General features: G+C 41.5%; 1 protein-coding gene across 3 annotated transcripts in view; it reads left to right on the forward strand.

The window, feature by feature from the left end:
- Positions 1 to 25,300, forward strand: part of LUZP1 (leucine zipper protein 1) — a 95,662-nt gene that overhangs the window by 40,544 nt on the left and 29,818 nt on the right. For 2 of the 3 annotated variants that reach the window (XM_049617843.1, XM_049617841.1), the window contains exons 2-3: positions 18,488 to 18,594; positions 23,486 to 23,575. The gene's annotated coding sequence lies outside the window, so the exon portion shown is untranslated. The remainder of the gene's footprint in view (positions 1 to 18,487; positions 18,595 to 23,485; positions 23,576 to 25,300) is intronic. The other variant, XM_049617842.1, reaches the window with a different exon arrangement.

Below are 25,300 nucleotides of genomic sequence, written 5' to 3' on the forward strand. Positions count from 1 at the left end.
TACTGAGGACACGGTTTCTAGCTTCCTTAGAACTCCCACTCCTGGTGGAAAGATTTGAGCCCCTCTCTCAGCTCTGTGGGACCAGAAAATCTGCACTTGAAGCTTGGCTTGTTTGGCTTAAATGATGGGAGTTTGTTCCCCCTGAAAATGTCACTGCAACCCCAGGACAGCTTAATGATTCTTGTAGGTTACTCAGAACTCATTGGGTATGATTCTGTCCCAGAGCAGGCTTGATGGCTGTGTTGTAAGGAGATAAGGCCAGATACAGTCTGGCTTTTTACTGGAAACCATTCACCTTCGTGCTTTATTCTTCTCAGTGGGTGGGGTTCCCTCCATTCCTGCCTGAATGAAAAGCCTTTAGCTGACTTCCTGATCATGCCCTGTCTTGTCCTTCATTTTTTCTTTGCTTTTCATTATTATTTGCTGCAGCTCAACCCATCTTCTAGTTGTGGCTTTACACAAGGCAGGAACCTCTAACCTTTGTAAATGTTTGTAACTGGAAAGAAACTAAAAGTTTGAGTTAGGAGAAAGGAGTTTAGGTCTCTTATGCTGTGTTCACGGGATTAGGGTGAGGAGTTGGGAAGGTCGGAGAGGTGAGGAGACTTGATCCAAGAAAACACTCTAGATGAAGATGAAGTAGTTGAGGAAATGGAAGTTTGGGTTGCTGACAGGGCAGAAAAAACTTGAGGAATGCTCCCTATTTGATAAATAGGTTATTTTTAGTTGCAGAAAAAGAGTAGTCTCACCAGCATAGTGGAATCTTGCAGTCATGTTTGTAACTTTAATCAGTTTAGGCTATGCCAGAAAAGTGTCAGGTGACATGCTAATTTCCTCCAACTTTTAGTTCTGTCTGGCTGAACTCCAGCAGTCCTATGGCCTGCAGGGCCTCAGGGCATGTGAGTGGAGGGTAATTGGGGGGAGGGGGCCAGCTGCTGCTGTTTGAGATGCTCCTCAAGGCGAAAGAACCTGTGTGCTAGGCCCCTGTTCTGATGCATGTACTGGGGCTCTAGGTCTCTGGTGCTTAAATCCAGAGTGTTCCCTTGTGGGACCCCAACATGACCTTGGGTGGAACTGCCTTAGAATCTGATTTGCTATTTTTCCAATTAACTCTGTGTTCTGTGCCCATCTTTCTTGGTCCTTGGTCCTTGAGTTTTAATGAATTTTAAGCTCCTAGTTAACATTATTCAGCACACTTTGATTTAGTTTCCACTAAAATGTGTGCCTGGCATTACTGTGGTGCCAAGTGCCCTTTGATCTTTGTTTCTTAGAGACTCTAGATTCTCTATGTGTTGTTCTGTTGAAGAATATCAACTTGTTAATTAATTAAAGTATTTTAATTTTTAATTTTGGGAAAGACTTTATATCAATTACTAGGACAGAAAAACATGTTTAGTGGTGTGATTTGGGGTACTATGTACTTATTTATAGGAGCTGGACCTTCCTAACTGGAAGATATGACCTTTGCCTTTGTAAGAATTTACAGTGGTGTGGAGAAAATGATAGTACAAATTATTGAAGAAAATATTGAAGCAAGTACAGACTGAATCATCTGTGCATAACAAATACCCTGAGTGCTGCAGAGTTCTCTGGTCAGTAAGTAGGGTTTAGAGCTTGCTTGTTGGAGCAAGTTTTAGTCTTGTTTCTTTTTAGCTTTATACACAAAGAGGTTAGACAGCAACTTTTGAGTGTGGGTTTCTGTAGTCTTGGGATTTTTCTCCCTGTGCTGGTCTTATTTTTTGCTTAAAACATAATAAAAGTAATCTGTGTAACTGAGTCTCATGGGTACAAGGAAAACCTAAGAGGTAGTTAGCTTAATAAAAGCAGCTAGTGAACTGATGGATCCATCTTATTTGGGGAGGCTGGGGGAAGAGAACTGGTGATGTTTCTCCTGGGTGCTGAAGAAAGGGGCCGCCTACAAAAGCCTTTCTTTAGAAGCTTTCAGCTTGCCTTAGAGTAGCAAATTATTTAAAATACGAGCCTCCGTTTCCTCACATTTTAAAATGGGTTTGATAGTATCTCCTCATAGAGTTGTGAGAATTGAGTGGATGGGAGTGAAAGTGATTTGAAGTATGAAATAATGTGTAAGCATTAGATATTATTATTCATTATATTATTTAGGGAGGAGGAGGCATGGACTTTTGAGGCCTCTGGCAGGACATCTTTGGGGAGCCTTTCTGATGATTTTGGGCATCCTGGAATCTGGACTTCTTTTAGTTGGTGTTAGTAAAGAAAATAATATTACTCAATGTTATTTAAAGGTATACATGTGGGAGATGAATTGTTCTTTTTTATGTATACATACCTATACTTATAAGAATATAAATAGAAGCACTCCTCATAGTGTTCAGCTATGTAGCCATTGAACATTTACCGAACTATTACTATGTGCCAAGTTCTATGCATGTCCTTGGATTTGGAGATGAAATACATAATCTTGGCCTTTTAAGAGCTCACAGTTTGGTGGGGGGATATAAAGAAGTAGATAATTACAATACAGGATGGTAAGTGCTGTCTGTGTTAGAGGGAAACCTACGGTCTTTTAAAAGGGCCTGTTCTTACTTGATTCCTCTCACCTTCTTCTCCAGACTTTGTTTAAAAGCTGTACGAGATCATAGGGAGGCCTGGAGAGATAAAGCAGTTTGCCTAAGGTCATACCCCATAGCTCGTTGGTGGTAAAGCTGGAATTAAAATGAGTTGTCATATTCAGCCTTTTGCAGCTTTGTTCTTAGCTCCATCAGCACTGACCTCAACTTTTCCTCCCTTGCCGTAGATTCCTACTCTTTTCAAAGGGATAACTCTCTCCCTCCTCTCTGCTCCACCATCTTTTCAAGCTTCAGTTCTTATTACCTTATCTCACAGGTACTATTGAACTGGAAGTAGGAAGACTTGGGAGGCTTAACTTTGAGCTTGCTGAGGTAGAATGGTTCTTTGTATTGGCTGCACATTAGAATTGCTTACAGAGCTTTTATAAAATACTGATACCTAGGATTCTGATTTTTACTCCCATTATTTGTTCATTATTGAGATATAGCTACAGTAAATTATACAGATTTTTCAGTAAAATACTCAATGAATTTTTATGTATGTATGCTGTCATGTAAAGACTACTCACATCAAGATATGCATCAGGTCAAGATAGAGAACATTTCCAGAATTCCAGAAGGCTCCCTCGTGCTTCTTCCTCATCGGTACTGGCTACCCAAGTAACTAGTTATTCTGACTTCTATCTCCATTGATAAGTTTTGTCTATTTTTGAGTTTCATGTAATAGAACATAAATAGCCTCAGACTGCATGAACTATTTTGGGTCTGGCTGCTTTTGTCATCCATGTTGTATGTAGCAGTATGTAATGGTTCATTGTTTGGATGTATCACAGTTATTTATTCTACTGTTGATGGACATTTGGGATCTTACCAGTTTTGGCTATATGACAAAGCTGCCATGGACACTCTTAGTCTTATGTATATCTTTTGGTGAACATATGCACTCATTTCTCTTGGGTGTATACCTAGGAATAAGATTCTGGGTCATATGTTTAGCTCTGGTAGATATTGCTAGAGTTTGGTTGTACTAGGTGGTAGTATTCAAATTTTTTTTATTATGAAAAATTTTGGGGCGCCTGAGTGGCTCAGTTGGTTAAGCGTCCGACTTTGGCTCAGGTCATGATCTCACGGTCCATGAGTTCGAGCCCCGCGTCGGGCTCTGGGCTGACAGCTCAGAGCCTGGAGCCTGTTTCAGATTCTGTGTCTCCCTCTCTCTCCGCCCCTCCCTCATTCATGCTCTGTCTCAAAAATAAGTTAAAAAAAAAAAAATTCAAACATTCACAAAAGGAGAGAGGCTAATACAGTGAACCTACATGTATTTATATTCAGTAGTTTTCAAGATTTTGCTACATTTCCTTCAGTTCTTTTTAATGTGTTGAAGAATTTTAAACCAAATCCCAGAAATCATATCATTTTATACCTACACACTTTTTTATGCATCTTTAAATACATTTTCTCACATAACCATAATGCTATTATCAAATTTAAGAAAATTAACAAAACCTTAATAACATCTAGATAGGATCATAATCAGATTTCCTTGATTGTCTAAAAAATGTCTTTGCAGTTACTTTGTTAGGGTAAGGATCTGACCAGAACCCATACAGTACATTAAGTTGTTATGTTTCCTAAGTTTCTTTGTATTTCAAGTCCTTCCCCTGCTCCCACTTTTTCATATCATTGACTCATTGTAGAAATTCAGTCATTTATCAGATAAATGATATTTTTGAAAGCTCCTAGGTTTTTCCAATAATTAGCGTTGAAAACCTCCAGGAGTGTAAATCTTAGGACTGTTCTTTTAAAGAGAGGGTGAAAGGTAGGGGCTAGAATATAAATATAGTATGGGTGATTGAAGCTATCATAACAGATTAGAGCGTGGACCTCTTGTACAATAGAACTGGGATATGGTAGTAGCAGTGGTGGTGTACCCAGAGAAAGAGTGTGGGAACTAGTCACGAAGTTCTCTTTTGTCTATCCCAGTTTCACTTTGTTGTGTGAATTTTCTTGTTTAGTAGGAACTTCAAAGGTTGATTCTCTAATCTAAGAATCAGAGACTCTGACAAGAAAAAGCAGATATGATTTCTTTCCTGTTGAAGTTACTTTCTTGCAGAACTGTTGACCATGAGTTTTGTGTGTGTGTTTGTTTTTTTGTTTTTTAATTAGCTGAACACAGTGGGAAATTGGAAAATAGATCATTCACAGCAATTAAGATACTTAAGGCTTAATTAAAGAAAACTTTAAGAGGTAAGAAATTAAGTCTGTACACAGCATAGGGAGGAAATGTTAAAATACCTATCAAGGTGGGAGGCTGGGGTGTCCAAAGGCAGGCCACAATAAAGTGCAATAGGGGATGGTTTCCCACACCAGGAAGACCTATGGTGATTCCTTCTAGTTTGTGCCAAGCACCTTCTAGCAATTAGCTACCATTTCACTCCACCCTCTTTACCTATAAGGGCCAAATTGTCTAAATAATCTTACTTTAAGTAACTTATCAGATCTAAGTGCTCGACAGAATTTTTGTGGGAGAGTTGGTAATGTTGGTCACTGGCATGGACTGAAATGGTATATGCAGTGCAGAAAACCTAGGGAAGGTCAGAGTGGCTGTAGTGTAGTTAGATTGTGAGAACTAGAGGGGCCCTTGGACTTTAGGATTCTACCTACCCTTCTTCCCTTTCTTAGTTTTTTTTTGTTAGAGAAAATTTAAAATGTATACAAAAGGAAACTTCATGATGGGCTCCCATGTATCCACTCCCAGTTTCAATAGTTATGAAATCATGGCCAATCTTGTTTCATCTATACCCTACCCACTTAACCCCATTCTGTATTATTTTGAAGCAAATTCCAGACATTATATCATTTCATCTGTTGTAAGCATTTCATTATGTATCTCTAAAAGTTAAGGACTTCTTACAATTAAAAAAACCATAATTTTAATATCACATAAAAAACAAGAATTCTTTAATACCATCAAATATCCAGTCAGTCAAATTTTCATTTTCTCATCAATGATTCTGTTTTGTTTCTTACAGTTAGTCTGAATTAGGATCCAGTTAAGATCCATACATTGTGGCTGGTTGGTTTTATCTTTTTTTTAAAAAATTTTTTTTTTAAGGTTTATTCATTTTTCAGAGGCAGAGAGACAGAGCATGAACGGGGGAGGGGCAGAGAGAGAGGGAGACACAGAATCTGAAACAGGCTCCAGGCTCTTAGCTGTCAGCACAGAGCCTGACGTGGGACCTGAACTCACAGAAGGTGAGTTCATGACCTGAGCTGAAGTTGGATGCTCAACCGATTGAGCCACCCAGGCGCCCCTGGTTATATTTTTTTTAAGAATCTTTTAATCTTATAATCTCTCCATATCCCCTCCTTTTCTTTTTTTTTTTTTTTAAACATACAGGGTATGGTAGTTATATGTTGCTGCATAACAGAATTTAGCAGCATAAAACAATATACATTTATTATATCACAGTTTCTGTGGGATAGGAAGCCAGGCATGGCTTTAGCTGGGTCTCCTGCTTCAGGCTCTTAGCTGTAATCAAGATGTCAGCCATCAAGGTGTGACCGAAGAAGGGCTTGAAGTTCACTCAGTTGTTGGCAGGATTCAGGTCCTTGTGGGCAGTTAGACTGAGGGCCTCCATTCCTTACTGGTTGGTAGATGGAGGCCACCTTTAGTTCCTTGCCATATGGGCTTCTGTAGCACAGCAGCTAGCTTCATCAAAGCAAGCAAGAGATGGCAAAAGAGAGAAAGAGCCAGTAAGAAAGAATTCAGTCTTTTATAAGCTAATCTCAGAAATGACATCTCATAATTCTTGCCTATGTTCTCACTGTTAGACGCCAGTCTTGAGGCCCAGACCAAACTCAAGGGGAAGAGCCCACATAGAACATGGACACTAGGGGGTGGAGATCTTTGGGAGCCATTTTAGAAGACTGCCCATCTTCTAGAGATAAACTCTAGAGTCCAGGTCTGCTATCAATATATTTGCCTTTTTACCATATTTTTGGTGCCACTGGGGAGAACAAGGCCCCTCAACTCGCACATTTCATTTCCCTCCATCTGTGTGATAACTCCATTATGCAGTTTCCTTTTGTGACACTCTGATAAATGTCATGTTTGTATATGTCAATAACCAGAGCCAGTTGTTAAAAATCATAGGTAGGATAGGTTGATTGGGCTTTTTCACCTTGACCAAGAAATAAACCAGTCACTGGTCTTAAAAAAAATTATGTGTTTCACACTGTGCCAGGCCTATGGAGGTACAAAAAAAAGCATAGAAGAATAAGAGTTTATAGTTATTGTGTGGGATGGACAATAAGTGCAAAAAATGAGAAATTAGCGTTGAGTCAATCGGCCAATATTGTTTGGCGCACAAAGCTCTGTGTACAAAGCTCCATGTTAAGTGCTATGGAGAATATCAAACTCGGTAAGACAGCCTTTTGCTCTCTCCTTAGGGGATGATACAAAACAAAGTTATAATGCAAAGTAGACTGGGAATTGTGCAAGTAGAGATATGGACAAAGTACTTTGGGAGCAAAGGATGGAGAATCTTAGAATGTTAGAGTCAAAAAGGGCCCTTAGCATCAGGGCCAGTGGTCTTTACCATTTGGAGACTTGGAGCCATTTAGTCAGAGAAGTTTGAGTTCTTGCTAAGATAAGAGAATCAAGTGAAATTAGAATATAACTTTTTTAGCAGCTAGAGATGGGAGGACTTAAGTTGGAAACAGGTAGCCTTAGATCATAGAACAGACTACTCCAAGAATGTGGACTTTCTCAGTAACACACCTCAACTGGCCAAAGGTAGATTCTGCAGCTGCTCTGTGTACCTGTAATATAACCATAACCATGTTTTATAGTATACAAAGTACTTTCACATATATTATTTCATTTGGTCCTTACAGCCTTGGAGTCTGGATGTATTGTTATCTCTGTTTTACAAATGAGGAAATCCTACTCAGAGAATTATAATATCTATTAAGGATCACAGAACCAGTAAATTAGAGAGACAGGACTGGGTCTCAGGATTTCATTGCCCTGTGTTCTGCTCAGTATGTGTGCTCTGAGTGTGTGTGCTGTTTGTTTTGTTTGTTTTTAATACTGAAGACACTGACTTGAGACTTGTTGGCAAGCATGACTTTCTGAGCAGATGAGATAAAGAGGCACATCCAGGGCTATAAGAAGGAACTTGGACAAGGGTTGGTGGTGGGGAGATGCAGAGAACCTGGCAGAGAGCCTGCTGATGTCTTCTGCCCAGGGGCATCCTCCCTGCCCTTTCACATGCTGCCCAGCAACACCTCTGGCCTCACCCACCTCTCCTGGTACTTCTTTAAAATTATTTCTGCTGGAACTGGGCAAGTAAATTTCTCAGGGTTCCTTTCCCAAGGTCTTCCTAGTACACTTAGAAGGAAAGAGAAACTAAATAAAAACACATAGGGGATACAATGCTTTATCAGAATGGTGAGAAGAAGAAAATTGGATTAACATTTATAGAACACATTATGCCAGGCCTTATCTGCTTATACTGAATCTGTATTTCCATATAGTCCTTTACATCAGTCCCATGAAGTTTAGATATTATAGTCTCTGTGTACACTTGAAGAAATTGAGATCGTGAAGTTTAATCACCCAGACTGCTGTGTGACTGAAGTATAGAGGAAACCAAGATTCCCTGGCTTCTGAGACCATGTGTACTCCTCCCATTGTGGTATGTTGCCTGGGCAGCAGGCAGGGTGGAGAAGGAGTGTGGAACAGAGACAATGGGAAGTTCTCTAGAGGCTGTAAAATGGAAAGAAACTTCTTGCTGGGGGTAGAAATAACGATGACTCCCCCAAAATGAGCCTTGGAATTAAAATGGCAGAGAAAACCTTCTAAACCCAGGCCCTCTGGTATAAAAAGCCACGTGTTCTGTTCCTGACACACCAAGGGAAAGTGTACATTTTTATCTTCCGTTGTAGTGAAGATGAGATCTGTGTTTGAAAAAAGACTTCCAGATTGATACTCTGGACATTTAGGAATCGGTCCAAGGGGAACGGAATTCTTAGCTGAATAAAAAGGTTTGAAGCCCTTGGGTGACTTGCGGCTGCCAGGACCTGCCGCTTGTACATGTGGCAGTGCTAGGATGGTGCCCCCTTTAAACAGAAACAGACCAAACAGCTCATCCTCAACCCTGCATCCTCTCGAATCTAAACAAGATGTCTGTATTTACTGCCTCCCTCCTCTTAGCCTGTCCTAGGCTGGCTTCTGCCCTGTCATTTCACTGTACACTTCAGTAAAGTCACTGATGTCCTTCATGAAGCTGAATTCAACAGACTTTTCAAATTCATTTTCTCGGTGAAGTTGATGCTGTTGACCACTCCTTCTAGAAATACTCTCTTGTCTTGGCTCAAGTGATATAACATGGTCTTGTTCTTCTACTTCTCTGCTGTTTCTGCAGGTTCATCCTCCGTTCTGCAGCTATTAAATGTACTATTCTTGCAGGCCCTCCTCCCTGGTCATACTAGACACTCTCCCTGGGTGATCTCATCCACCCCATTGGCTTTAGTAACCACACCTCTATGCACATGACTCATAAATTTATGTATCCAGCCTGGATTGCTCCCCTGTGCTACAGACCCATCTATTTATTGTCAGCCAGGCACCATTCTAGGGTACAGAATTCCCTGGGGATATAGTGATGAGGTAGACAGAAGATGGGGGTAGAGGTGGGGAGGAGGAGATAAACAGTAAGTAAGTAAACAAAATACCAGATGGGGTTAAGTGTTAAGGTGCACATAAACTAGGGTGATATGTTAGAGGTTGAGAGCTACTTAATATTATCTGGCCAAGTCTTTACAGAGGTGATAAAACTTAAGCTGACCCTTCAATGACTGAAAGGAGCCAGCTGTACAAAGGGAAGAGGGAACAGCTAGTGCAAAAGCCCTAAGGCCAGAATGAATGCAGTGTGTGCAAGAAACAGGAAGTGAGGAAGGGGACCTGGTAGGAGATGAGGTCAGAGAGGTAGGTAAGGGGCCAGATCATGCAGGGCCTAGTAGACTCTGGTGAGGACTTTAGAGTATTCTAAGTGGAAGGGAAAGCTGTTAGAGGTATTTTGTTGTGTTGTTTTTAAGCAGAATAGAGTCTTGATCTGATTAAGTTTTTAGAAATTCGCTGCTGTTTGGAGAGTGGTACTCATAGGGGACAGTTGGTAGCAGGGAGGCTTAAGGAGGCTATTATAGTAGGTAGGGTGAGAGAGAGTCCAGTAGCTTGGACTAGGGTGCTTAGTGGGGATGTAGAGAGCAGAGGGACAGGTTCAAGAAAATTTGGAAGTTGGAGTTGATAGGACCTGCTGATGGATTTCATGTTCGGTGTGGGGGAAAGACACATTCAGCATGGTTAGGTGTTTGGCCTGGTCAGTTGGGTGAATGGTGATAGTGTAAATAGGGGAAGATGTGAGGAGGAATGAGTTTGGGAGAAAGACGGGTGGGAGGTCAATACAATCAACAATATGGGAATATATGGATATGTGATATCAATTAGACATCCAGGTAGAGATGTCCGGTAGGCCGTCGGAAATGCTTCTGGAATTGTCAGTGCTGGAGATGAAAATTTGGAAGTCATTGATATTGAGTCATGGGACTAGATGAGATTGCCCAAAGAAGGGAGGGTGCAGATAAAGAAAAGAGGTCCTGGGACTATCTCTGGTCATGTAGAGGAGAAGGTGGAGCAGACTGAAGATGACCTGTGGAGTAGGATGATGAGGAAAGTATGATGTCCTGGAACCAAGGGAGAAAGTGTTTTGATGGAGAAGGAGTGGTTATTTGCGTTAAATGCCATTTGGAGGATAGGGAAGTGACCACAGAATTTGGCAGTATTGAGGCCTTTGACCCTAATGAACAGTTTTTGTGGAGCGTTGAGGATAGAAGGCTGATTGGAGTGACTGAGCATTAGAGGTATGGAAATAAAATGTGTAGAGTACTCGGAGAGGTTTTGCTGTGAAGAGAAGAGAAGCAGAGACATTGGGGCTAGACTAACTGGAAGGAGGTGTGAGATCAAGGGAGAGTTTATTGTTTCTGGTTTTTGTTTTGTTTGTTTTAAATTTTTTTTAAATGTTTATTCATTTTTGAGAGACAGAGCATGAGTGGGGAAGGGGCAAAGAGAGGGAGACACAGAATCTGAAACAGGCTTCAGGCTCTGAGCCATCAGCACAGAGCCCAACGCAGGGGTCGAATTCACGAACTGCGAGATCCTGACCTGAGTTGAAGTTGGACGCTTAACTGACTGAGCCACCCAGGCGCCCCTCGTTTTGTTTTTTAAGATAGGAAATTCTAGAATCTTGCTTTCCAAATGTGGCCTCTGGATCAACCTGGGAAGCTGTTAGAAATACAGTCTTAGGCCCCACCCTAGACCTACTGAGTCAGTGTCTGTGTTTCAGTGAGATCCTCAGCTGATTTGTGTGCACATTCAAGTTTGAAAAGCACTGTTTCAGAGTGTGGCTTCTCAAGCTGTCAGTGATGCAGGACAAATTAATTTTTTCTAGTCTGTCCAGGACCTACATGTGGTATTCTTATGCAGATTTTTGTCTGTAACTCACTCTACGTGTGACTCACTGTGTGAGTTCATCAGCACCCTCGGTCTAGACCCTGTTTGAGAAATCCTCCTCAGATCCTATGCTTGCACGTTGTAGCAGTGTCTACAACATTGCTTGCTTCACAAATGTCTAGGTGCCTATTCTATTCCTGTACTTACCCTCGTAAGATTTTGTGAGCCAGTGCTGGCCTGTGGATCTCATGCTGTTTGGCTAGGGTCATTTGAGAGTCTGTATACAGGAGAAAAATGACGTAAGAGAGTGGAGATCACTGCATATGAAGATAAGAGGGAATCAGATCCATAGTAGACATGAAAAGTTGTACTTTATGTATCAGCAGACCCTCTTCATTGTAACAATAGGGAACACAGAATGCTGACATATGGTTAGATTTGGAATTAGGGAGATGATGGTCTGAGTGTTTCTTCTTGGGGACAGTCATTTAGCTGATGGGGGTTGGAGGTTTATTGAGGAAAAAAAAAGAGGTGCAAGAGTTGTTTTGGAGAGTTGGAAAGTGAACCTAGCAAGGGAAGATATAGTAGGGTTGTTGGCAGCATCGAGGGACATATTTGAGATTTTGTGGTGATAAATTTAAAATGTGGGGTGCCTTGCTGGCTCAGTTAGTAGAACATGCAACTATTGATCTTGGGGTTGTGGATTTAAGCCCCACGTTGGGCGTGGAGCCTGTTTAAAAATTTTTTTTAATTTTTTTATTTTATTATTAAAAAAATTTTTTTTTAATCTTTATTTTTGAGAGAAAGAGTGTGAGCAGGGGAGGAACAGAGAGAGAGGGCAACACAGAATCCAAAGCAGGCTCCAGGCCCTGAACTGTCAGCACAGAGCCCGACGTGGGGCTTGAACCCATAACCGTGAGATCATGACCTGAGCCGAAGTCGGACACTCAACCTACTGAGTCACCCAGGCGCCCCTAAAAATTGTTTTTAAATCATACCAGTCAGTAGTTGCATTTTCTCTACAGACACAGTTTATAACTTAGTGCTTTGGTGTAGGCCTGGAGAGGTTGTTAGTTTGGTTTAGTGAAGATTGAAGTTTTATTAGTTGAATATTAGGGGAGGGGGACAAATGAATTAAAGATATTTGCAAGGAACTGATTATAAGGGAAGTGACCACATGAAAGGAGGCATGTGATTCCATTAAATTACTTAACTTCTCTCTCTCTTTTTTGTTTTTAATGTTTGTATATTCTGAGAGAGATCATGAGCAGGGGAGGTACAGAGAGACTCCCACGCAGACTCTGCATTGTCAGCGCAGAGCCTGATGTGGGTCTCAAACCCATGAGGCTGTGAGATCATGACCTGAGCTGAAACCAAGAGTCTGACACTTAACCATTTGAGCCACCCAGGCGCTCCTCTCCTCTTTTAGAAGATGGGGATAATAGTATCTGTTTCACAGAGTTGTTCTAAGGATTTAGTTAATTCCTATAAAGTGCCTAGAATGGTGCCTGGGGCACCGTAAGTGCCCTGTATGCAGCTGGCAGTGTTAGCTCTGTGGCCACCATCTCCTGAAACAGGGAACTGGCCTTCTTACCCATCTTTTGGCACCATTTGTCCTTGCTTCCATCTGTTGTCCATACTGAAGCCAAAGTGATCTGGAAATGTGCACACCTTATCCCTACTTAAGAGTTAAATGATGGGGCGTCTGGGTGGTCTAGTCAGTTGAGCGGCCGACTTCAGCTCAGGTCATAATCTTATGGTATGGGACCTCCAAGGGCCTGTATGGTGTGGCTTGCTCCATACCTCTCCAGCCTCATTTCCTGTCACACTTCTTCTCCCTTGTTGGTCAGCCAGATCTACTTTAGCTCCTCATATTCAACATGCTCCCTCTTCTGCTTAGAAATGTCCTCACCACTAGGGGCAGCCTTCCTAGACCTCCCTATTAATGGGTCAGCTTCTATTAATTTAATAGTATGATTCTTCAATCAGTGTTTTCCTGTTGCGCTATACAATAAATGGCATGAAGACAGTTCTGTTTCTGCTCCCTATTTTCCTCAGAGCTTGATGCACTGTAGCCAGTCAATATTTGCATGAATACGTGAATGAATGAAAGAATGCACAAACTACCTATCAACCGCTTGTCGGTCTGTGTTATTTGGGATGTGGGTCAGGACTGATTCTCTTGAGAGTAAGATCTGAGAGAATTCCTTCCAGGGTGGTATAATGCAGAGGAGAAAGCACATTTTGGATCCAAGATACCTACATGAGAATCCACTTATCAGCTGTGTGACTTTGACCCTTTATTTCTTCCTCATTTATAAAGTAATCATGATGGTATTTACCCAGTAGGGTTACTATGAAGATTGAATTAGGTAATAAAAGCACTTTCAGTTTCTTTCTCCTTAGACTGGTTGTTGTGACTTTGCTGTTTACATTTGCCATTACCTGGTCTAATCCTTTGGGCCCCTTGGTATCCTAATTATAGACTTCCAGAGGTTAAAGGGAGCCAGCATGTTCTTCTGATTTAGCCAACTTTCTAAAGCAGGTCTAAAACCAGCAATTTTAGACATGTGGTTCTATTGCTAAACCCCACAAACACGGGCTAATTGCAAGGAAGCCTAGTCTCAATTATAGCCTACTTGTTAGAAAAGGAAACAGCGGACAGGTGGCAGTCCTTGAGGGTCTGCTTTTAAATAGATGTCCTAATCGCAAACTAGTCTTATCAATTGTTTATTAATAAATGCTTCCATAGTGTTTGAAAGTTCTTAAATCCTTTCTTTCTAATTCTAATCTTGTTTATACTCTTGGTTCTTTGTTAAGTAAGGTTTCTTTGGTAAGGTGGAAAAAGCCCTGAAGCTCAAAGATGGGATTACTGGATTCTAGTCCTGTCTCTGTTATTAGCTTCCTAAAAGAGTCACAGGTCTTAATCTGTTTGCTCATCTGTTGTAGGGGGGATAAGAGTATCTGCCTTCTTATCCCAAGAGTTACACGGATAAAAAAGTTATATCCTGGGAGAATTAGACCTTATTTTAGCAGCCCTCCATCATAGATGGGTATTGAAATCTGTTATTAACATAATTTAAGAATTAATAACAAGACTCTTAATTTATTCTTTAACAAATTGAATAATTGAGATATTCTAATAAATCAAATGAGTTGGCATGTCTCCACTTTTGCCTTTTGGGATCTATTACGGGTTTTTCAGGGGCAGACGGAAACAGCATGGGTAAGGGTTCATACATGTTGTTATTGGAAAGGGCCTTAAATATCATGTCGTCTGAGTTTTTTGTTCAACTGATAAAGCTAAGGCCCAGGGAGTATAAAAGTCATGTCTGAGGTGTCAGTGGTTGAACTTCCTGTCCAAGGCTCTTCACCCTAAGAGGCACCTCTTCTTTTTACCAGTTTCTCACTTGCTCTGTACCCTTCTCCCTCGTGGGCAGGTGGGATGGGTGGGAGGGGGATGAGAAGAAGGCAAGGCTTTCAGACATCTCTTCTGCAGGTTATGTTTTTCCCTCTGCTTTTACCTGGAATGTCTTGAACTCCAACATGAAATGACCTGAGTGCAGGAAGCTGGTCAGGTATGGCATTCAGGTTAGCTGCTTTTATCAACCGGGTGGCACCAGGTTGGCTCTCACCAAGCTGCTGGCACTCTTCAGCCTCAAACCCACTGATTGGTCACACTTCATCCTTCCATCGGCCCATTTACAGGTTGGCTTTTTGGTGAAGAGATTGCACAGGGCAGAAGAAAAACATTAAATCCCTCCTCATTTTTCTCCTGCCTGAGAGTGTTGCTTCAGCAATTCCAGGTGAAAAAATGATGGTCTCCTTGCCTCTCAGTAGATACAATGGGGCACCAGATTTGACTCCTAGGACTTCGGATATTATGGTTATCTCCGGTTTAAATTTTTATCCTGCCCTCTCATTTTCCACCTTCACACTTTGTTCTTTGCTTATATCTGGAAGACCTCAAAAAGTTAATTAGTAGATATGAGGGGTGGCCTGCTCCAACAGAATTGCAGGTTAATGGTATCTCTGTGATCCTTAGTTATTCTGGGTCTCTCTGGTATCAGTTTTTCTGGTAACAGAAAGTAATCACTGTATACTCAGGTGAAGAGCTGAGGATGGTTCTTCTAGAGACTGCAGATGACCCAGAGTTTTTCACTTTGGATAATTTCTGTTTGTCTGTAGATTTCATGAACTCTTTTCTCTGTCATCTCCATTCTGTTCTTAAGCTCATTCAGAGGATTTTTGTTGTTGTTTCAGGTGCTATAATTTCTGTTCTGAAACTTCCACTTTCAGAAAAAAAATGCAGTTTCTCTGCTTAGCTATAATTTCTGTTTTAATATCCTTGTCAAATAATTCCAGTATTTGGGTCATCTTGGAGTTGCCCTCTGCCAATTGTCTTTTCCCTTGCAAATGGCTGTAGTTTTTCTAGTTCTTTATGTAATTTGGGGTTGTCTCCTGAACATGAATGCATGTAAATGTTATGCTGTGGAGACACTGATTTCTGTTGACGTTTTTATTTTAGCAGGCAATTAACTCAGACTCAAAACTGCCAGGTTTGTCTCCCCTGCAGGGGTGGCTGTTCAGATCTCAGTCGTTCTTTTGCCCTTGACTGAGGTGCTTGGGTCCCACCCTGTGCATGCACAGTGCAGGGGTCAGCTAGAGATTTGGACAGAGTTCATACTCAACACCTGGGACTTTGCTTCTCTGGCTCTCTTCTTTCTTCCCATTATCTGTAGCTGCTCTGGGCACTGTCTTATGGTTCCTCCAGAGAGAAAGTCTAGGGTTTGTTTTTTGACTGGCAGTGTAGCTGGATAGCTCTCTGGGGAAAGCTCCAAAAATGGAGAATTCATCCCATCCCCACCCCTTCTACCAGTTTTTGACTTCCCTCCAAAATCTGCCAGCCTTTGTTCACTTCAGACAGATAGTTTTTTTTGGCATTTTATCCAGAGTTTATGTTATCTGTTGGGGGATCATGCTGGAACCACAATTTCCTACTTGCATTTCTATCCATTATGAAAGTATTTTGGGAACAAAAGTGATACATATTTAAGAGAGCTTCATTCTTCAGCCATCAAATAAGGATGGGCTCATTTTCAGTATGGCTCATGGTGAATTCAACCATGCTCACTTTAACATGCTTTGCAACCTGGGATCAGTCTCTTCTCCATGAGACTCACTTTCTCCTCTGGTAGATGAGGCAGTTAGACTCTGCATGATCTGTTAGGGTCCTTTCATCTCTGCTTCTAGACAGAGACAGACACACCCACCCATACCCATACTACCACCACTGTCTTCACTAGAAGTTAACAAGAAGGAGCAGAAGAGGTGCCAGAAGGAAGGGGTGTGGGTGGATCTCCCAGGGTGGAAAGCTCTCTGAAGGGGCAGCACTAAAGAGCCTGAGGGTATTTACAGTCATCCTCTTGTTCTGGGGACACAGGGTCAGTATGCCAAGGATGCAAGAAGTAAAGGAAAGAAAGAAGTCATTTGCTGCTTACTTCCATCCCTTAGAAATAAGGACAGAATGTAGACAGTTGAAAACAAATCAGGATCATCAGGAGTTCCTGTTCATCTGATTTTGGGCAGAGCATACTATCCTGTTTTGAAGAGAATAGCCCCCTGGGCCTTAGTAATATGCCAGGAAATGTGGCAAGAGATGGGGGAGGCAGTAGCTTTCGCAGGGCTGCTGCTGTCATTGTTACGGCTGAGTAGAAACAGACCAGATGTATGTGGGCATTTTTTGGAGTTCAGAATTCTTATGTAGGAGAGGTTCTAGGCTGTGGAGAGGAAAGTGTGCCTAAGGTAGGTGGAGAGGGGAAAAGAGACAGCTGTTGGGTAAGGGGCAGGGCTGAAGGTCTGTGCACCAGTTCTGAAGCTGTTTCAATAATTAAAATAGCTGTTTAAGTACATTAAATACTTTTTAAAAAGTGTGTGTGAGGGGAGGGTATTTGGGGAGAGCTAAAACTTCTCCCACATCCACTCAAGCCATTCCTTGGGTGCTGACCCTGGTATAGATCTTTTTTCCTACTTTTTTTTTTCTAGTTTCGTTGCTTGTCCCTAATTCTTTTCTGGTCTACTGGCTTGAGTGTTCAAGGCCCTCATCTTTCTTTTAAAGCCATTTAAAAAAACCTATCATTTGATTATCTCTCCATTTTAATTCTAAACCGTCTTGCATTGCTCTGTAGGAGCATAGAGGTGGGGTGGACTCTACTATATATATGTAATGGGTTTGGTAGTGGAGGTGTGGAAATGAGATTAAAGGGACCAACAGTTTGGAAGAAGGTCACATGGTGGCCTGTGTGATATGTAAGGGAGGTATGGGCAGTTGTGAGAAATAAGGGGGATAGTTTGCATATAAGACCAGGTATAGATGCTTTACTTCCAGGTTAGAAGGTATCTTTCCATTCTTTGGCAGGACTTGGATGGACAGAAGTTTGCCCCAGATCTTCCACCTCCAGTAATTCTTTCGAAATTTTAGGGGTAATGTTTGGTGGGTTAGTAGACTTTTTTGGGTCTCCTGTAGAATGCTCATTACAAAACCAGAGGGTAAGTTTGCAGACAGAGATGCAATGCTTGGTTCTAATTGGTATTAGGTGGTTCGGGGCCCTTTGGAGAACCACATCTAGAAGGCAACCCAGTGACAGTCAGCCTGGTGAAGGGGCTTTTGTGTTAGACAGGTGTGGGTTTAAGGCCTGATTACCATTTATTTGCAAGCTGTAAGACCTTGGACCAGTCACTTGACTTCTTGAAATTTAGATTCTTTATTAGGGGGCAATATTGTATTATTGTCTCAAAAAATTTTTTTTAATGTTTATTTTTTCAGAGAGAGAGAGAGAGAGAGAGAGAGAGAGCGCACGAGAGGGGGAGGGGCAGAGAGGGAGGGAGATGCAGAGTCCGAAGCAGGCTCCAGGCTCTGAGCTGTCAGCACAGAGCCCCAGTGTGGGACTCGAACCCATGAATCGCGAGATCACGACCTGAGCCAGTCAGACACTTGACTGGTTGAGCCGCCAAGGTGCCCCTGTATAATACTGTCTTGTGTACAACATAAAACATATTGCCTCGGGTGTGGTAGGTACTCCACAGATGTTTGGGGTTTTTTTCTTACCCATTTTCTAGAACATTTTATTTTTAGTAGATTCCTGGCTTTTACCCTAAACAGTTGGGTGACTCACCCTTTCCAAGTTTGTTTCTTTCCATAAATCAAGGGTATCTAACTGGTTGATTTCAAAGATCCTTCTCAAGCTGTAAGATGTCATAAGTTTTTAGACTATTGGGAAATGTATAGGTGTGTTAATTTAAGAAAGACTGTGTAGTCTCCCTTGAGACCATATCATCTGATAGGAAAAGGAAAGTCTTCTCTCCCCTCAGTTCGGTCTTGGTGCAATTCACATTTTACCTATCTCTTACTTTCTGTTTATATTCTGTCCAGGTCAAGAGGCAACTGCCATTGAAAGATAGTGAGTGCCTGTTTCTAAGACAGCGAAGTATCAGGAGAGCCCCCAGAAGCATTAACGGAAAGCTTAAATTACCTAAATGGTAAGTATGTTGTACAGCAAAACCTGGCCACACTGATAGAATTGGATGGTGTCTGAAGTCTCTACAATTTGTGCAGCGTTGCAGGAAAGGGAGAAAAGTTAATATTTGTTGATGACCTATTATGAACCAAACACAGTGCTAAGTACTTAATGTGTTTTCTGATGTAATCAGCCAGCCAGCCAGCCTAACCTTGCATTTGGTCAACAACTTTCAGAAATAGGCCTCACTACCACTTATTGAATACTCACTGTATGCCAGGCACCTACCACTTATTGAATACTTACTGTATGCCAGGCATGGTCCTGTTTGACATATGTTATCTCCCTTAGCATTTACACCAGCCTTATGAGGTAAGTGCTGTTATTTTTGCCATGAGGAAATGAACCCGGAGAAGTTAAAGAACTTCCAAGTTCACACAGGGAGTAAATGGGAGGACTTGATTTCAACCCTGGGTTATTTTCGTTGTACTGTAATGTTTCTTTTGAGAAAGTTACTTTTTTTTTTGGTTGAGACAGTGACTTAATCTTTAAAAAGCAAAGCAAAATAAACAAATGAAAGATCCTTTTGATTGACAACTAGCTCCTTTTCCTAGCCTTTCTGGATTCTGTGTGCCAGTTATTTTATTGGTTGTTGTTGACCAAGGTGGAGAGCACTAATGAAATAGAAGCAGCTCGCACAGTGCATGGCCAGAGGCCCTTACCTAGTGGTTTTGGTCACCAGTGGTAGCTGGTTAATAGCTAGAGAAAAGTTCTCTGGACAGGCAAAGCAATGGGGCAGCTGCAAAATGAGTCTGGGAACTGGGTTCTAGGGATGGTTGTGGTGGGACATAGGAAAGGGATCTCAGCAAGGCCTCTCACTGTCAGGGTGGCCCCTCCTGGGAAAGGGGCACATTAGATATAGCTCAGGCTCTTAAAGGGGTGGGAAACTTTGAGGCAAACTCTGTTAACTGGTTCAGGATTCTTGTTCTATTCCTTTCCCTGGGGCATTTTTCCTACCTCAGGGAACTGGGTTATGACACTCATTTCTGGTTGGGTAGTGTGAACAATCATTTGTTCATTGATCTTTCTGATGGTGTTATAGTCTCTTTATCGAAGCACCAATTTTTTTGTATGTCTCAAGTTTTTATTTAAATTCTAGTTAGTTAACATATAGTGTAATATTAGTTTTAGGAGTAGAATTTAGTAATTGATCACTTACATATAACACCCAGTTCTTATTACAACAGTGCCCTTCTTAGTACCTATCACTCATTTAACCCATCTCCCTGCCCACCTCCCCTCCAGCTAGCCTAAGTTTGTTCTCTGTAGTTAAGCAGCAATGTTTTCTAATAGACTTCATGAATTTGACAGAGCGGGTAATCATTTTTTTCAACAAAACTCATTACACGTACCTATTGTACATAGAGTATTTTATTATATATACTGGGGCTTATGTTCTGATGGTAAAAATTGACCACTTAACTACATGCTTAGTACAGTTCTTAGAGCTAGCCAGCTCTAAACAAAATGCTAATATAGCACTAAACAGAAAAAGTCCTTGTTCTCAAGGATTATATCCTGAAGGGTAGAAACATTAAAAAAAAAAAAAAAAAAAAGAGAGAGTAACTAGATACAAATAAACTAGTAAGTAGATAAATAATGTCCACTAGGCGATATGTGCCCAGAAGAATAAAAGCAGGGTAAGGTAGTCAAGTGATAGGGAGCCTGGGGTCATTGCTCCTTTATGTAAGATCAGGGAAGGCCTCTGATGAGGTGACAATTTAAGCCGTTCTGAAAGAGGTGAGGAATCCAGCCAGGGATATCTGGGAGAAAAACATCCCAGGCAGAGGGAACAACAAGTGTAAAAGCCCCGATGTATGATGTGACTTGTCATGTCCTTCACAAGGAGGCCAGTGGGGCTGCAGTGGAGTGGTAGGGAAAGAGTAGTAGGAGTCAGGGCAGAGAAGCAGCGGGACCCAGAGTAGGTAGGTGCTCAGAGCTAGTGTAAGACCTTTGGAGTGCATTTTATTCTAAATGAGATGGGGGAGCCACTGGAGAGTCAGAGTAGAGGAGTGACAAGAATTGACTTAGTTTTTTTTTTAATTTTTTTTTTTTTAATTTTTAATTTTTGAGAGAGATAGAGAGTGCATGAGCAGGAGAGGGGCAGAGAGAGAAGGGGACAGAGAATCCCAAGCAAGCTCCACGCTGACAGCAGAGAGCCCAATGCAGGGCTTGAACTCACAAACTGTGAGATTATCACCTGAGCCAAAGTCAAATGCTCAACTGATGGAGCCACCCAGGTGCCCCAAATTGACTTATTTTTTGAGAGGCTTAGACTGGTTGCTGTGGGAGAATAGACTGGGGGGTGGGGGAAGGTGGGGAAAGGTAGGCAGTGTAAAGCGTAGAGACCACTTTTGCAGTGATCAGTATAGTCTAGGGGAGGGATGATGGCTTGGACTAGGGTCGTAGGGTGCATAGCCAGGAAGTAATGGATTTTGGACATATTTTGAAGGTATGGTCAACTAATTCTCCCTGTAGAGATGTTTTTGTTTTTGTTTAGTTTATTTTTCAGAGAGTGTGCAAGTGTGGGAAGGGGCAGAGAAATGGGGAGAGAGGATCTGAAGTGGTCTCTGTGCTGATAGCTGAGTCTGATGCAGGGCTTTAACTCACATGTTGTGAGATTATGACCTGAGCCAAAATCAAGAGTCGGATGCTTAACCGACTAAGCCACTCAGGTGCCCCTAGAGTTGTTTGATTTATCTGGACTTAACGTCTAGGTCACATGGGTTTGAGGGTATCATTGGAAACTTGACAGTGATCCCTGGTTAAATTCTAAAACTGACTGAGCAAAGGATGAGAACACAGTGTGTCCTAGAAGCCACTTGTGTTCACTAAGTAAGTTATGTTAACTGATAACAATTCTTTGTTTTCTTTAAGCTCTGCCTTGATTTTATTTAAACTATAAAAGCAGGACAAGTTTATTATAGAAATATAGAAAGTAAAGATTAATGGGAAAAAACTCAAACTACCCCTATATAATTACTACATAACATTTTGATGTATATCAGGACAGTCCAGTTTTGAGAAGATTCTAGGCTGGGTGGTCAGGAATATGCTAAAAAAATAACACATCCTAATTGCTAAAATTAGGTATTTAACATTTTCTCATGCGATCCCAAGACAAAATTTTGGGCTGGCTTGCATGCACGTATTGTAGAAGTATCAATAATGGATCAACGTTTATCAAGAGGGGCTGTTTTTTGTGGCATTCTGGATAGCTGTTCTTGGTTATATTTTGTTTAACTGCTTGAACATAAGTTTGGATGAAGATACAGAAAAGATGTGCCTATCATATTTACAGTGAATGTTTCTAAGCTGGAATGTGTAGAAATATTTAGACAATTGAAACTACTGATTGAAACTAACTTTCAAGTTAAAGTGTGAAAAATAGTAAATAATTTGAGCTAAAACTTACATAACACTTAAGATGAACTGGGTACTAATCTAAGCACTTCACGTATTAACTCATTTACACTGACAGTAACCCTTTAAGGTCGGTATTGAAGCATAGAGAAGTCAGGTAACTTATCCAAGGACACATAGCTAGTAAGTGGCAAAATCAAGGTTTGAACTTGTTTGGCTCCAGTGTCTGTAATCTTTAATCTTTGTACCATACTGCCTACAAAAGATCTAAGAAATAAGTTCTATACTTAAGTTATTAAAATTAGATTTAATAGCAGTTTATTTAAAAAAAAATCACGGAAACTACACACTGGTAGCGTGACTGCCAGATTAGCTCATGCAGTCTTAAGCTTCATTATTAAAACTGGATTAACCAGGTCATCTTTCAAATCTTCCCCCACCCCTTTACCCCATTGCTACTGTCTTAGTTCAGGCCCTTATTCTGTCTCTTGCCTTGACTATTGTAATATAGCTCCCTAGTTTGTCATGTCAGAATGCTCTTTCACAAATGCAGTTCTGATTGTGTTGCTCTCTTGCTTAAATCCGTTTGTTCAAAGCAGCTTGCAAATTTGCTTCCCATGTCCACTTGTAGGCATGTAGTGTGTTTTGGAGGGTCTGTACAGGGTGTTCTTTTTATTTATTTATTTATTTATTTTATTTATTTAATTTGTTTTTAGAGAGAGAGGATGAGCAGGGGAGGGGGGCAGAGGGAGAGAGAGAGAATCTTAAGCAGGCTCCACACTGTCAGCATGGAGCCGGAAGCAGGGCTCAATCCCACCACCCTGGGATCATGACCTGAGCTGGAATCAAGAGTCGGATGCTCAACCAACTGAGCCACCCAGGCGTCCGTTTTATTTCCTTTTTGAATGAGTTGGCTACATATAAGAGATTCATATAAAAGTAGAACATGATCTCCCATTAGCTATTGTGTGACCAGGCCCCTGTCATCATTAACATTATTGGCCTGATCTCTTTGGCATTTGCACTTGCAACCTTTGGCATAAAGGCTAAGTACTTTCTTTTTTAAAAAAAATTTTTTTTTAATGTTTACTCATTTTTGAGAGAGAGACAAAGCATGAGTGGGGGAGGAGTAGAGCGAGAGGGAGACACAGAATCTGAAGCAGGCTCCAGGCTCTGAACTGTCAGCACAGAGCCCAACGCGGGGCTCAAACCCACGAACTGTGAGATCATGACCTGAGCCAAAGTCAGATGGTTAACCGACTGAGCCACCCAGGCGCTCCCCTCCCCCCTGCCGGCTGCCTTTTTAAAAAAAAAAATTTTTTTTTTAATGTTTATTCATTTTTGAGAGAGAAGGCTAAGTGCTTTCTTGAATGGGGTACCCAGATCTGAAAATTCCTTAGATGTAGTTTGGTCAGTACAGGATACAGTCAGACTTAACCTTCATTTAATCTACCACACATTTATAAGGTTCCTGCCTTGCTCCATCACAGTATTCAGTGCCCACGTCAGGAAAATAAAGATGACACAGTCCCTGCTCTCCGAACTTAGAGCCCAGTAGAGGAATACAGCTATATGACCAAGTAAGTATCATGGGTACAGTGATGGAAGTATTTACAAAGCTTACGGGGGTGCATATTGTTGTGGGAGGGGCTGTCTGAAAAAGCTTGAGAGAACAGGTCCTGCTGTGAAAGATGTTCACCATGGGAATGGGGTGGAGGAGGCTGGAAGGAAGAGGATAGGGGTGAAAGCGCAATCCTAAACTTGTTCCTGAAACACCACCACCTCAGCCTGTGCACTTGCTGTGAGATTTCAAGGGTGTCTATGTTGCGCCCTGTCTGCACTCTGGCCTTACCTGCTCTGTTCCTCCCCTTGTGCCTCTTCACTCAGTCCTGCTGCATTAAAGTTCCCCAAATGCAGTGATGTTTTGTTCCCTCTGGCTCCCTCCCCTCCTTTCCCCTCTTCCCTTCCTCCCTCCTTCTTTCTTTGCTTTCTGTAAATAATTATTTTATACCCTTTATGTACCAGAAACTGTTCAAAGTGCTGAAGAGACAGCAGTAAAACACAGCTACAGATATGAAAAACCATGTTTCTGACCTCATGGATCTTAAATTCTAGTAAAAAGAGACAGTAATCAAGTGGTTAAGTGTGCTTTAAAAAAAAAAAAGAAAAAGTCTTGGAGCTGTCCAGAGGTGGAGTGAGTTGCCTTGGGAAGAAATGAGTGTCCTTCCCGTCTTTAGAAATATTTGAACAGGAGCTAAATGGCTACTTGTGAGGTACCTTCTGCATTGACTAGGAGGTGGGAACAGACGGTCTTTGACTCCTTTCCCACCTAGATAATCTCTCTCTGTGCTCCTTGGGCTACTAACTTTTGAAGTTTGCATATCTAAGACATGTGAATTTGTGATGCTGGGAAAAATAATTTAGGCCCAGCAATGAAATAGAAGCGTTCAAGAGGAAGTGGTGTGACATGGATAGCCTAAGGGCTTAAGACAGGTGACTAGAAATGGTTGGGAGAGGGCTGCTTAAAAATAGTCTTCCCATTTTCCGTTTGATCAGGGGTTGGCAAATGGTGGTCCACGGGCCCACTGCCTGTTTTTGTAAATAAAGTTGGATGGAACACAGCTCATACATTGTGTACGGTTGTTTCATGCTACAAGGACAGACCTCCAACTTGGGTCTTCTGAAGCCTGAACTATTTACTATTAAACTAAGTTGTATACTTCTATGTATACTATCAAACTTTTCAAGATTGAAGTATAATTAACATGCAATGTTATATTAGTTTCAGGTGTACCACATATTGATTCAGCAATTCTACTCCGTGCTTATGATGATGGATACTGTCAAACTCTAAAGACAAAGTTTGTCGACACCCTATCTTCAATGACTGTTGGGAACAGGAAGTGTGAATCATGACAGCTATGTTAGGGGGAAAGGGCAGGGCAAGTTTGATTATGTTCTATTTCAGACTTTCCTGGTCCAGTGGGACAGGAAGAAGAGCCAGCCTCCAAAATGCTAGATAGGGCCATTTGGAACTGGGTTCAAGAACTTTGGCAGAAAGGAGCCCTGAATGAGAGAGAATTGGTGCCGTATCTTTCTCATGTGAATGGGAACTCAGCTAGACACTGGTGTGGAGGGCAAGTTGGCATTAAAGGATGGGACCACCCTTGCCTCTTTTCCCTTTCCTATGATTCCTGAGGTTTAATATCAACAATTTTTTTCCCCAGAATCCACCCTTGGGCACAATTAGTCACTTCTTCTGAGCTTCCAGTGCAACATACATCAAGTGGTAAAATGTGCTAAGT

Source organism: Panthera uncia (genome assembly GCF_023721935.1).
Source record: "Panthera uncia isolate 11264 chromosome C1 unlocalized genomic scaffold, Puncia_PCG_1.0 HiC_scaffold_4, whole genome shotgun sequence".
Taxonomy (NCBI): Eukaryota; Metazoa; Chordata; class Mammalia; order Carnivora; family Felidae; genus Panthera; species Panthera uncia.